A 13,351-nucleotide genomic window follows, 5' to 3' on the forward strand; every position below is an offset into this window, starting at 1 on the left:
CTTGCAGACTCCCAAGAACCCTATGTGAACTGCCTCAAGCCACACTTTGAGCAAACTGAGTTAACAATCCTCGTAGCAACAGATGATGGGGTGGAGGAAGAGAGTGAGCCTCTTCTTGACCTCCTGTTTGCCAAGGAGAAGGATGGGTCTGTGGAGGGTGTGAACCTCTCCTCCTCCCTGACCCCAGAAAAACAGAGTGACTGTCGCCAGGTGTTGGGTCAGTGTGCCTCCCTGTTCTGCTTGATCCCAAGGGTCACATTCTTGTGTACACATGATGTAGACACTGATGACAGTCCTGTTAAACAGAAAGTTCACAGAGTGACTGACAAGGTTAGTTCTAACATCAAAGATAAAGTTTCTAAGATGTTAGCATTAGGGGTTATTGAGTTTTCCAATAGCCCTTGGGCCAGCCCAGTGGTCTTGGTTTCAAAAGCTACTGCTCCTAGTGACACCCCAGAAATCTGGTTCTGTGTGAAATACCGAGAACTCAATGAGATCAGTAAGACTGGTGGGCACACCATCCCCAAGCTGATGAGCTCATCAACTGGTTGGGGGCTGCCAAATATCTAAGTACATTTGATCTTACCTCTGGGTACTGGCAGTTTGCCCTAACTGAGGGGACTAAGGAGAGGTCTGCATTCTCTACACCAGATGGGCACTACCAATTTAGTGGTATACCCTTTGGGATGAAGCATGCCCCTTCCACCTTTCAGAGGTTGGTCAATCAGGTGTTGGCTAGGCTGGATGATTTCAGTGCAGCCTACCTGGACGAAATATCTGTGTTCAGTTCTACTTGGGTGGAACTCCTGCAGCACCTTTGCAAAGTGTTGGAGGCCCTGCAGAAGGCAGGCCTCACTATTAAGGCAAGTAAGTGACAAATAGGCCAGGGTTCTGTGGTGTACTTGGGACACCAGGTAGGGAGTGGCCAGGTGGCACCCCTACAGCCAAAGATTGATACCATTCTGGCTTGGAAGCCTCCCAAGACCCAGAATGAAGTGAGATCATTTTTAAGTCTCACTGGATACTATAGGAGGTTTGTCAAGGGGTATGACACTATTGTTCTTCCTTGACTGAGTTGCCTTCCAAAGAGCAGCCCAGAAATGTGATCTGGACTGAGTTTTGTCAGACAGCATTTGATGCCATGAAGGCAGCCATGTGCACCACACCTGTGCTGAAGGCACCTGATTTCTCCAAGGAGTATGTTGTACAAACCGATGCTTCAGAGCATGGTTTAGGAGCAGTGTTATCACAGCTAAATGAAGAGGGCCTAGATCAACCTGTAGCCTTCATTAGCAGAAGGTTACTTCCCAGGAAATGTAGGAGGAGTGCAATTGAGCATTAAGCTTTTGCTGTTGTCTGGCACTGAAGAAGCCAAGACCCTTCTTGTTTGATACTCACTTCCGGGTTCAGACAGACCACAGGCCCCTCAGATGGTTAATGCAGATGAGGGGTGAGAATCCCAAATTGTTGAGGTGATCCCTCTCCCTACAGGGAATGGACTTTACGGTGAAACACTGCCCTCGCACAGAACACACCAATGCTGATGATCTGTCCAGATTCTTCCCCCTTAGTGATGAGAACTCCCATGAGGTTGGGTAGTTGCTCCCCACTTGTGGCTTGGGGGGCACGTGTTAGACTTGGCATCCTTGGCGTGGTATCCCCTAACTTTTTGCCTCTGCTTCCCAGGTTGTTTCTGTGTGCAGGACTGTTTTGTTTGCTCTGGACACTTTACTACTGCTGAAAAGTGCTAAAGTGTAAGTGTTCCCTGTATAAATTATATGTGTAAATTGGCTTATCCATGATTGGCTTATTAGGTTTACTAGTAAGTTCCCAGTAAAGTCCACTAGAGGTGCCCAGGCCTGTACATCAAATGTTACTAGTGGGGCTCCAGCACTGGCTGTGCCACCCACACTAGTAGCCCTGTAAACATGGTTTAGATCTTCCACTGCAGTGTCTGTGTGTGCAGTTTTAAACAGCCAATTCGACCTGACAACTGTACCCTCATGCCAGGGCTAAACCTTCAATTTTTCTACATGTAAGGCACCCCTAAGGTAGGCCCTAGTTAGCCCCCTGGGCAGGGTGCAGTGTATGCTAAAGGTGGGACATGTACTGATGTTTTCTACATGTCCTAACAGTGAAATACTGATAAATTCAGTTTTCACTGTTGCAATGCCTTTCTCTCTCATGTGCTAAAATGGGGGATGCCTTTAAATATTTTTAAAATTCTGATTCCCTTTGGGAGCAGATAGAAATACAGAGTTTACGGTCTCTGAACTCATCTTTTAATGAAGTTGGTTTTTAGATTGTATGGGGCATATTAAAGTCCACTAGTGCCACCTTGAGCCACATTAACGTCATTATTTTTTATTTTAATGTGGCCCAACTAGGCCGAAATCCCTGTGCCGTGTTTACAGAGTGGCACAATGCATGCATTGCTCCACTCTGTAACCCTTTGCGCTATATTATGCCTGCGCCAGGCATAATATATGCAAAGGGGGTGTTCCCCCATTAGGGGAGACGGAAAAATGGCACAAGGAAATCTATGAGATTTCCTTGCACCATTTTTTATGGCACTTCTTTAGAATGGGCCCCTATGTACTCTCAGGAGTAGTGGCAAAATATTGAAAAATGACACTATTGCCTCCTACCCTGCGCCATGGTGCGCCATATTTTAAATGGTACACACATGGTGGCAGTAGGGGAGTGCTAAGGGGTGCAGGGAAAGTGGCACTGCACTTGGTGCCCACAGGTTGAAAATGCCACTTTTAGAAAGTAGGTATTTTCTTGCTTAAATGATTCTGTGACTCTGCCTGTTTGTGGATTGCCTGTCTGGGTCAGTTTGACAGTTGAGCTGTTTATGAATCTCCTCTAGACAGTGACACAAAGGGAACTGGGGTGTAGCCTGCATATCCTGATGAGCCACCTGGGATGGAGGGGAGGGGAGGTGTGGTCACTTACACCTGAATGGGATATGCCTGCCCTCACACAATGTAGTCTCCAAACCCCTGGTGTGTGTCTGGTGCATGGCCTGGGCAAGGCAGGATCTCGTAAACAACAGAGACTTTCATTTGAAGTAAGCCTACTTTAAATGCAGAAAGGAGTATAAGTATTGGACCCAAAACACCTGAAAATTAGATTACTTCTGGAATGAAGAGGAACCTCTGCCAGGGAGAAGAGCTGGAGAGCTGGAGGTGGAGTACTGCCCCTTTGCCTGAGACTGTGCTTTTCTGGGTTGGCCTGCAGTTGCTGCTTCTGCCTGAAAGAGGACAAAGACTGACTTTTGTGTGACTTCTCACTGGTGAAGAATCTCCAAGGGCTTGGACAGAGCTTGCCTCCTTTTGTTCAAGTCTCAGGGACATCAAAGACTTCTCTCTGCCAGCACCTGGACTCTCTGTTGAGACTCCTGCCCTGCCAAGTGGTGCCCCAACCTGTCTCTGTGCCCTTGAAAGGTGATGCTGGTGGAAAAGGCCAGAAATCCTCGCACAGACCGCCGTGTGGGGAAACTTTAGATGCACCATCTGCAACACAGCTGATAAACGACGTGCCGCCAGCCTTGAGGCTAAAATCGGTGCTCCACTTGCATTGCAGCTGGGAGATCGGTGGATCGTGGCTGGTGATACTACGAGCAACATCCGCTAGCGGCTGCTGATAATGATGCAAGCCCCACGCAGCATGGTTTCCTGTCACCGTGCGACCGGATTTAAATGCAACATCACTGCACATTTTTTGATGCATGCCTGCAAGTGTGTCTGTATTTTCAATGCTAACCAGGTATTGTTTTCTAAGGATTGAGGGCCAGATGTATGAAAAAAGCCATTTGCGATTCGGAAATAGCGATTTTTAAGAAATCGCTATTTCTGGGTCGCAAAATGCTATGTAACAAATTTGCGAGTCGGAAATACCGATTTCTTAAAAATCGTTAATGCAATTTGCGATGTCCAAATACCGAATCGCAAAAATATATGCGATTTGGTATTTGAAAATCACAAATTGTGAAAACGGTCACCTGGCACAGCCTGATGACATCACAAGCAGGAAGTGAGTCAGCCCATGCTGTTTCCAGGTACCACACCCACAGGAGCAGTCAGAGAGTCACAGACCAGCCCCAGGGAGCAAGTTTGTGAGCAAGCCAGGACCTGACATCAACATGGCCAGTGCTGGTAATGGGAAGGAGAAGGGAGAGAGGAAGAGGAAGCTGAAATTCAGTGAGCAAGAATTGGAGGTACTCACTGAGGAGGTTGTCAGGAGCCATCACCGGCTATTTGGTAAGAGCTCACTCCAGGTACCAGAGAGTGAGAAGCGAAAACGTTTGGCTGACATACAGACCAAAATCTGCGCAGTGGGGGTTGCGCAGTGCTCAGTGGAAGAGATACGCAAGAGGTGGTACGACCTGCGTTCCTGTGCCAAGGAGAGGGTTCTCCAGCAGGCTAAAGGAGGCAACGAGCACAGGAGGCGGACCATCCACCCAGACACCCTCCACCCCCATGGAAGACCTGGTGGAGTCCACACTGCTTCCAGAAGCTGTCAGTGGGGTCACTGACATTGACACGCCCGGCACACCCAGCACCAGTGAAGGTAAGTCCAAAAATGATATGTAACCCCATATGTGAATGTGCAAATGCCCCTTAGGAAATAGCAAGTAGTGCAAAGCATTGTGATAAGTAGTCCATTCCACATCTTACATGCGGCACAACAATGCCTTATGGGAGTGGTAGTCCACAACCCAGAGCTATAAACAGCACATAGAATGCAATTAAGTAGAGTGACACCCAGAAGAACAAAACACACAGTTCATAGTGAGACGATGTGGGTTGCCTCTCCAGGGCAGGTAGCAGTGTGTCATCCAAGGCTCTAACTCCTGAAGAGTTACAGAAAAGACAGGCAGAGAGGGCTTACCAATTGGAATAAGAAATGTTTGGGATGCAAAGGGAGATGGAAGAGAGGACACTGGGCATTAATGAGAAAAAGTAACTCAGCTTGAGGGAGCTGGCTCAGAGGAGCCAGTCCAGTAGGGATGGTGGCAGCAGTACCTTAGTGAAGCCTGAGAGAAGTCCAAAGGACTTAGTGAACAACTATAAGAGTTAAGATGACATATACTTGTGGTTCAAGGGGTATGAGTCTGCTCTCCATATGAACCTTGTCCCTGAGGCACTTTGGGGGAGGGTCTGTTGAAGCACTTTGAGGTATAGAGGAGGGCCATCTGACATCCTTTGGGGATCCTCAGTGACTCACCTACACCATAATGAAGGACGCCCTCCTCACAAGATATGTTCTGACCCCTGAGCAGTATAAGGAAATGTTTAGGGCCTATAAAAAGAAAGAGTCCAAAACTTGGTTGGAGTATGCAGATTCCCTTTGCAGGTCACTGGATGGTTGGGTGAAGGGCAGTAAGGTAACAGCAATCAGGGTCTTTACAATTTAATTGCTTGTGAGCACTTGTATAATCTTTGTTTTCCAGAGCTGCTCTAGCACCTGCTTAACAACAAGCTGACTGATCCCAGGAAGTTTGCAAAGGAAGAAGACCGTTGGGAGAGCACCAGGGTCCAAAAGAGGTATGGGGGAGACCATGCCAAGGGTGGGCAGGGTACCTATCTGAAAAAGTGAGGGGGTGAGGGAAAACAGGGGAAGTTCTGTAAAGGGCACCAACCTAGTTCCCAGGGTTAGGAATCCCATCTCCCAGTAGAAAAGAAACCATGGGTCTCTATAGGGAAACCTGCAGATAAGGGTTCCTGCAAGTGCGTTGCATGTGATCAGGAGGGCCACATGATGGGGGGACCTCAACTGTCCCACGTGGACACCGGCACCCACTGTTGCTCAGTCACAGGGTTTGGCTAGTGTAGACTTGGTTCCAGGTGGGTGGGAGCCAGCTGAGATGACCTTTGTCTCACTAGGGGACAGTGAGATGGTCCAGAGAACCCTAGTGCCTGAGAATACTAAGAAGTACAGGCAGCGGGTGACCATCAATGGACAGAGGGTGGATGCTCTGAGAGACACAGGAGCCAGTGTGACTACAGTGAGGAGTCACCTGGTGTCTGAAGTGCAGAGAGATCCCTGTGTACTTCCCCAAGTAGTTGCAGTGGACAATTCTGAGCGCCTGTCAAAACGTGGCGCAGGTTACTTTTGAATAGGGGCAGTCTCAGGTTCCTTGAAAGTAGCTGTGAGTCCAACCATGCCTGTGGATTGTTTGCTTGGCAATGACCTTGAGGAGTCCCCTTGGAAGGAGATGGAATGCAGGTCACACTTGGAGATGTTGGATCTGCCTGGGTTGGTGTGTGTGCCTACCTAGGCCATGACAGCCCATCAGGGTGATCAGGAGACCTTGGAGCCTGAAAGGGTGGCCCATGTGTCTGCCAGACGAAGTGCAAGGGATGCAGGAAACTGGCTCCAAAAGTTCCCACAGTCCAGGAGGATGCTGAACCTGAGGGCGAGGCCCTAGAGCCAGCAAGGGAACAAGTGGCTGAACTGGGGGAGGTCCCTGAGCTGTCACTGTGGCACAGAAAGTATGTCCCTACTGTGGAGGGTTTGCGGCAGAAAGCTACAGATCAGGCATTTTGCAAGGAGCTTGGATCACATTTGATTTACTGGGAGGATGGCCTCCTATATAGTGAGCCAAAGGGTTCTGAGCCTGGTCAGCCCATGTGCTAGCCTTCCAACTGGGTCTGGCTCATGATGTGCCTTTAGCTGGTTATTTGGGGCATGACAAGTCCTTTGAGCGTATTGTCACCCACTTTTACTGGCCCCAAATGTGCAGGCACTCGGATGGTCACTGTAGGTCTTGCCCAACTTGTCAGGAAGTGGCAGGAGTGGGGGAAATGCAAGGCTCCTCTCCAACCTTTTCCTGTGGTTAGTACCCATTTTGAAAGGGTAGGTATTGACATTGTGAGACCTCTGAATCCCAAGAGAGCCTTGGGCAACATATTTATCCTGTTCTTGGTGGACCATGCCACCTGGCACCCAGAAGCCATTCCTCCGAGGTCAATCATCTCCCCTGTGGTGGGAGGAGCATTGATGGTTGTTTTTACATACGTGGGGTTCCCCAAGGAAGTGGTATCTGATAGGGGTACCAACTTCATATCAACATATATGAAGTCTCTGTGGAGTGAGTGTGGGGTAACGTAGATGTTCACCACTCCTTACCACCCCCAAAGCAATGGTCTGTTTAAGAGGTTCCACCACACCTTGAAGGGCATGATTATGGGCCTATCAGAGCCCTTGAGGCATAAGTCGGACGTCCTCTTGCCATGCCTCTGTTCGCCTTCAGGGAGGTGCCTCAAAAAGGGCTTGGTTTTAGTCCTTTTTAGCTATTGTATGGCCACCCTGTCAGGGCACTTTTAGTCTGGTGAAGGAGGGTTTGGAGAATGCCCCAAGGTAACCCTCCCAGGATGTATTCAGTTATGATGGCTCTTAGAAACCAGACCATCCGCTGCAGGGGTCTTGCACAAGAAAACTTAGAGGCAAGTAAGGAGGACATGAAACGCTGGTATGACCAGAATGATGCCACTCTTGTAAAGTTTCAGCCAGGCCAGAAAGTGTGAATGATGGCACCAATGGAGCCTAGGGTACTCCAGGACAAATGCACTAGGCCATTTGAGGTGGTGGAGCGCAAGAGTGAAGTCACCTTCTTGGTGGACTTGCAGACTCCCAAGAACCCTATGTGAACTGCCTCAAGCCACACTTTGAGCAAACTGAGTTAACAATTCTCCTAGCAACAGATGATGGGGTGGAGGAAGAGAGTGAGCCTCTTCTTGACCTCCTGTTTGCCAAGGAGAAGGATGGGTCTGTGGAGGGTGTGAACCTCTCCTCCTCCCTGACCCCAGAAAAACAGAGTGACTGTCGCCAGGTGTTCGGTCAGTTTGTCTCCCTGTTCTGCTTGATCCCAAGCGTCACATTCTTGTGTACACATGATGTAGACACTGATGACAGTCCTGTTAAACAGAAAGTTCACAGAGTGACTGACAAGGTTAGTTCTAACATCAAAGATAAAGTTTTTAAGATGTTAGCATTAGGGGTTATTGAGTTTTCCTATAGCCCTTGGGCCAGCCCAGTGGTCTTGGTTTCAAAAGCTACTGCTCCTAGTGACACCCCAGAAATCTGGTTCTGTGTGAAATACTGAGAACTCAATGAGATCAGTAAGACTGGTGGGCACACCATCCCCAAGCTGATGAGCTCATCAACTGGTTGGGGGCTGCCAAATATCTAAGTACATTTGATCTTACCTCTGGGTACTGGCAGTTTGCCCTAACTGAAGGGACTAAGGAGAGGTCTGCATTCTCTACACCAGATGGGCACTACCAATTTAGTGGTATACCCTTTGGGATGAAGCATGCCCCTTCCATCTTTCAGAGGTTGGTCAATCAGGTGTTGGCTAGGCTGGATGATTTCAGTGCAGCCTACCTGGACGAAATAGCTGTGTTCAGTTCTACTTGGGAGGAACTCCTGCAGCACCTTTGCAAAGTGTTGGAGGCCCTGCAGAAGGCAGGCCTCACTATTAAGGCAAGTAAGTGACAAATAGGCCAGGGTTCTGTGGTGTACTTGGGACACCAGGTAGGGAGTGGCCAGGTGGCACCCCTACAGCCAAAGATTGATACCATTCTGGCTTGGAAGCCTCCCAAGACCCAGAATGAAGTGAGATCATTTTTAAGTCTCACTGGATACTATAGGAGGTTTGTCAAGGGGTATGACACTATTGTTCTTCCTTGACTGAGTTGCCTTCCAAAGAGCAGCCCAGAAATGTGATCTGGACTGAGTTTTGTCAGACAGCATTTGATGCCATGAAGGCAACCATGTGCACCACACCTGTGCTGAAGGCACCTGATTTCTCCAAGGAGTATGTTGTACAAACCGATGCTTCAGAGCATGGTTTAGGAGCAGTGTTATTACAGCTAAATGAAGAGGGCCTAGATCAACCTGTAGCCTTCATTAGCAGAAGGTTACTTCCCAGGAAATGTAGGAGGAGTGCAATTGAGCATTAAGCTTTTGCTGTTGTCTGGCACTGAAGAAGCCAAGACCCTTCTTGTTTGATACTCACTTCCGGGTTCAGACAGACCACAGGCCCCTCAGATGGTTAATGCAGATGAGGGGTGAGAATCCCAAATTGTTGAGGTGATCCCTCTCCCTACAGGGAATGGACTTTACGGTGAAACACTGCCCTCGCACAGAACACACCAATGCTGATGATCTGTCCAGATTCTTCCCCCTTAGTGATGAGAACTCCCATGAGGTTGGGTAGTTGCTCCCCACTTGTGGCTTGGGGGGCACGTGTTAGACTTGGCATCCTTGGCGTGGTATCCCCTAACTTTTTGCCTCTGCTTCCCAGGTTGTTTCTGTGTGCAGGACTGTTTTGTTTGCTCTGGACACTTTACTACTGCTGAAAAGTGCTAAAGTGTAAGTGTTCCCTGTATAAATTATATGTGTAAATTGGCTTATCCATGATTGGCTTATTAGGTTTACTAGTAAGTTCCCAGTAAAGTCCACTAGAGGTGCCCAGGCCTGTACATCAAATGTTACTAGTGGGGCTCCAGCACTGGCTGTGCCACCCACACTAGTAGCCCTGTAAACATGGTTTAGATCTTCCACTGCAGTGTCTGTGTGTGCAGTTTTAAACAGCCAATTCGACCTGACAAATGTACCCTCATGCCAGGCCTAAACCTTCAATTTTTCTACATGTAAGGCACCCCTAAGGTAGGCCCTAGTTAGCCCCCTGGGCAGGGTGCAGTGTATGCTAAAGGTGGGACATGTACTGATGTTTTCTACATGTCCTAACAGTGAAATACTGATAAATTCAGTTTTCACTGTTGCAATGCCTTTCTCTCTCATGTGCTAAAATGGGGGATGCCTTTAAATATTTTTAAAATTCTGATTCCCTTTGGGAGCAGATAGAAATCCGGAGTTTACGGTCTCTGAATTCATCTTTTAATGAAGTTGGTTTTTAGATTGTATGGGGCATATTAAAGTCCACTAGTGCCACCTTGAGCCACATTAACGTCATTATTTTTTATTTTAATGTGGCCCAACTAGGCCGAAATCCCTGTGCCGTGTTTACAGAGTGGCACAATGCATGCATTGCTCCACTCTGTAACCCTTTGCGCTATATTATGCCTGCGCCAGGCATAATATATGCAAAGGGGGTGTTCCCCCATTAGGGGAGACGGAAAAATGGCACAAGGAAATCTATGAGATTTCCTTGCACCATTTTTTATGGCACTTCTTTAGAATGGGCCCCTATGTACTCTCAGGAGTAGTGGCAAAATATTGAAAAATGACACTATTGCCTCCTACCCTGCGCCATGGTGCGCCATATTTTAAATGGTACACACATGGTGGCAGTAGGGGAGTGCTAAGGGGTGCAGGGAAAGTGGCACTGCACTTGGTGCCCACAGGTTGAAAATGCCACTTTTAGAAAGTAGGTATTTTCTTGCTTAAATGATTCTGTGACTCTGCCTGTTTGTGGATTGCCTGTCTGGGTCAGTTTGACAGTTGAGCTGTTTATGAATCTCCTCTAGACAGTGACACAAAGGGAACTGGGGTGTAGCCTGCATATCCTGATGAGCCACCTGGGATGGAGGGGAGGGGAGGTGTGGTCACTTACACCTGAATGGGATATGCCTGCCCTCACACAATGTAGTCTCCAAACCCCTGGTGTGTGTCTGGTGCATGGCCTGGGCAAGGCAGGATCTCGTAAACAACAGAGACTTTCATTTGAAGTAAGCCTACTTTAAATGCAGAAAGGAGTATAAGTATTGGACCCAAAACACCTGAAAATCAGATTACTTCTGGAATGAAGATGAACCTCTGCCAGGGAGAAGAGCTGGAGAGCTGGAGGTGGAGTACTGCCCTTTGCCTGAGACTGTGCTTTTCTGGGTTGGCCTGTAGTTGCTGCTTCTGCCTGAAAGAGGACAAAGACTGACTTTTGTGTGACTTCTCACTGGTGAAGAATCTCCAAGGGCTTGGACAGAGCTTGCCTCCTTTTGTTCAAGTCTCAGGGACATCAAAGACTTCTCTCTGCCAGCACCTGGACTCTCTGTTGAGACTCCTGCCCTGCCAAGTGGTGCCCCAACCTGTCTCTGTGCCCTTGAAAGGTGATGCTGGTGGAAAAGGCCAGAAATCCTCGCACAGACCGCCGTGTGGGGAAACTTTAGATGCACCATCTGCAACACAGCTGATAAACGACGTGCCGCCAGCCTTGAGGCTAAAATCGGTGCTCCACTTGCATTGCAGCTGGGAGATCGGTGCATCGTGGCTGGTCATACTACGAGCAACATCCGCTAGCGGCTGCTGATAATGATGCAAGCCCCACGCAGCATGGTTTCCTGTCACCGTGCCACCGGATTTAAATGCAACATCACTGCACATTTTTTGATGCATGCCTGCAAGTGTGTCTGTATTTTCAATGCTAACCAGGTATTGTTTTCTAAGGATTGAGGGCCAGATGTATGAAAAAAGCCATTTGCGATTCGGAAATAGCGATTTTTAAGAAATCGCTATTTCTGTGTCGCAAAATGCTATGTAACAAATTTGCGAGTCGGAAATACCGATTTCTTAAAAATCGTTAATGCAATTTGCGATGTCCAAATACCGAATCGCAAAAATATATGCGATTTGGTATTTGAAAATCACAAATTGTGAAAACGGTCACCTGGCACAGCCTGATGACATCACAAGCAGGAAGTGAGTCAGCCCATGCTGTTTCCAGGTACCACACCCACAGGAGCAGTCAGAGAGTCACAGACCAGCCCCAGGGAGCAAGTTTGTGAGCAAGCCAGGACCTGACATCAACATGGCCAGTGCTGGTAATGGGAAGGAGAAGGGAGAGAGGAAGAGGAAGCTGAAATTCAGTGAGCAAGAATTGGAGGTACTCACTGAGGAGGTTGTCAGCAGCCATGACGGGCTATTTGGGAAGAGCTCACTCCAGGTACCAGAGAGCGAGAAGCGAAAACGTTTGGCTGACATACAGACCAAAATCTGCGCAGTGGGGGTTGCGCAGTGCTCAGTGGAAGAGATACGCAAGAGGTGGTACGACCTGCGTTCCTGTGCCAAGGAGAGGGTTCTCCAGCAGGCTAAAGGAGGCAACGAGCACAGGAGGCGGACCATCCACCCAGACACCCTCCACCCCCATGGAAGACCTGGTGGAGTCCACACTGCTTCCAGAAGCTGTCAGTGGGGTCACTGACATTGACACGCCCGGCACACCCAGCACCAGTGAAGGTAAGTCCAAAAATGATATGTAACCCCATATGTGAATGTGCAAATGCCCCTTAGGAAATAGCAAGTAGTGCAAAGCATTGTGATAAGTAGTCCATTCCACATCTTACATGCGGCACAACAATGCCTTATGGGAGTGGTAGTCCACAACCCAGAGCTGTAAACAGCACATAGAATGCAATTAAGTAGAGTGACACCCAGAAGAACAAAACACACAGTTCATAGTGAGACGATGTGGGTTGCCTCTCCAGGGCAGGTAGCAGTGTGTCATCCAAGGCTCTAACTCCTGAAGAGTTACAGAAAAGACAGGCAGAGAGGGCTTACCAGTTAGAATAAGAAATGTTTGGGATGCAAAGGGAGATGGAAGAGAGGACACTGGGCATTAAGGAGAAAAAGTAACTCAGCTTGAGGGAGCTGGCTCAGAGGAGCCAGTCCAGTAAGGATGGTGGCAGCAGTACCTTAGTGAAGCCTGAGAGAAGTCCAAAGGACTTAGTGAACAACTATAAGAGTTAAGATGACATATACTTGTGGTTCAAGGGGTATGAGTCTGCTCTCCATATGAACCTTGTCCCTGAGGCACTTTGGGGGAGGGTCTGTTGAAGCACTTTGAGGTATAGAGGAGGGCCATCTGACATCCTTTGGGGATCCTCAGTGACTCACCTACACCATAATGAAGGACGCCCTCCTCACAAGATATGGTCTGACCCCTGAGCAGTATAAGGAAATGTTTAGGGCCTATAAAAAGAAAGAGTCCAAAACTTGGTTGGAGTATGCAGATTCCTTTTGCAGGTCACTGGATGGTTGGGTGAAGGGCAGTAAGGTAACAGCATATCAGGGTCTTTACAATTTAACCCGTTAAATGCGGGCGTCGGCCACTGGCCGACTCCCACACTCCCTCCCTGGTGCGGGTCACGACCAGTGGCCGACACCAGGGAGGGGGTTAAAAATCCTCCGGTGCAATGCACCGGAGGATTTTTTTATTATTTTTTTTTACCGTAGGAGACGCGGAAGAGCTTCCGCGTCTCCATCCCACCCCCCTCCCGCCCCTTTATGACGTCAGCGCGCCGCGAGGCGCGCTGACGTCACATTTTTTCCCCACCGGAGAAGGAGAGACGGAGGTAAGCGTTCTTTCCTTCTCCGGTGGGGAAAA

This window comes from Pleurodeles waltl, chromosome 5 (genome assembly GCF_031143425.1).
Source record: "Pleurodeles waltl isolate 20211129_DDA chromosome 5, aPleWal1.hap1.20221129, whole genome shotgun sequence".
NCBI classification, from domain to species: Eukaryota; Metazoa; Chordata; class Amphibia; order Caudata; family Salamandridae; genus Pleurodeles; species Pleurodeles waltl.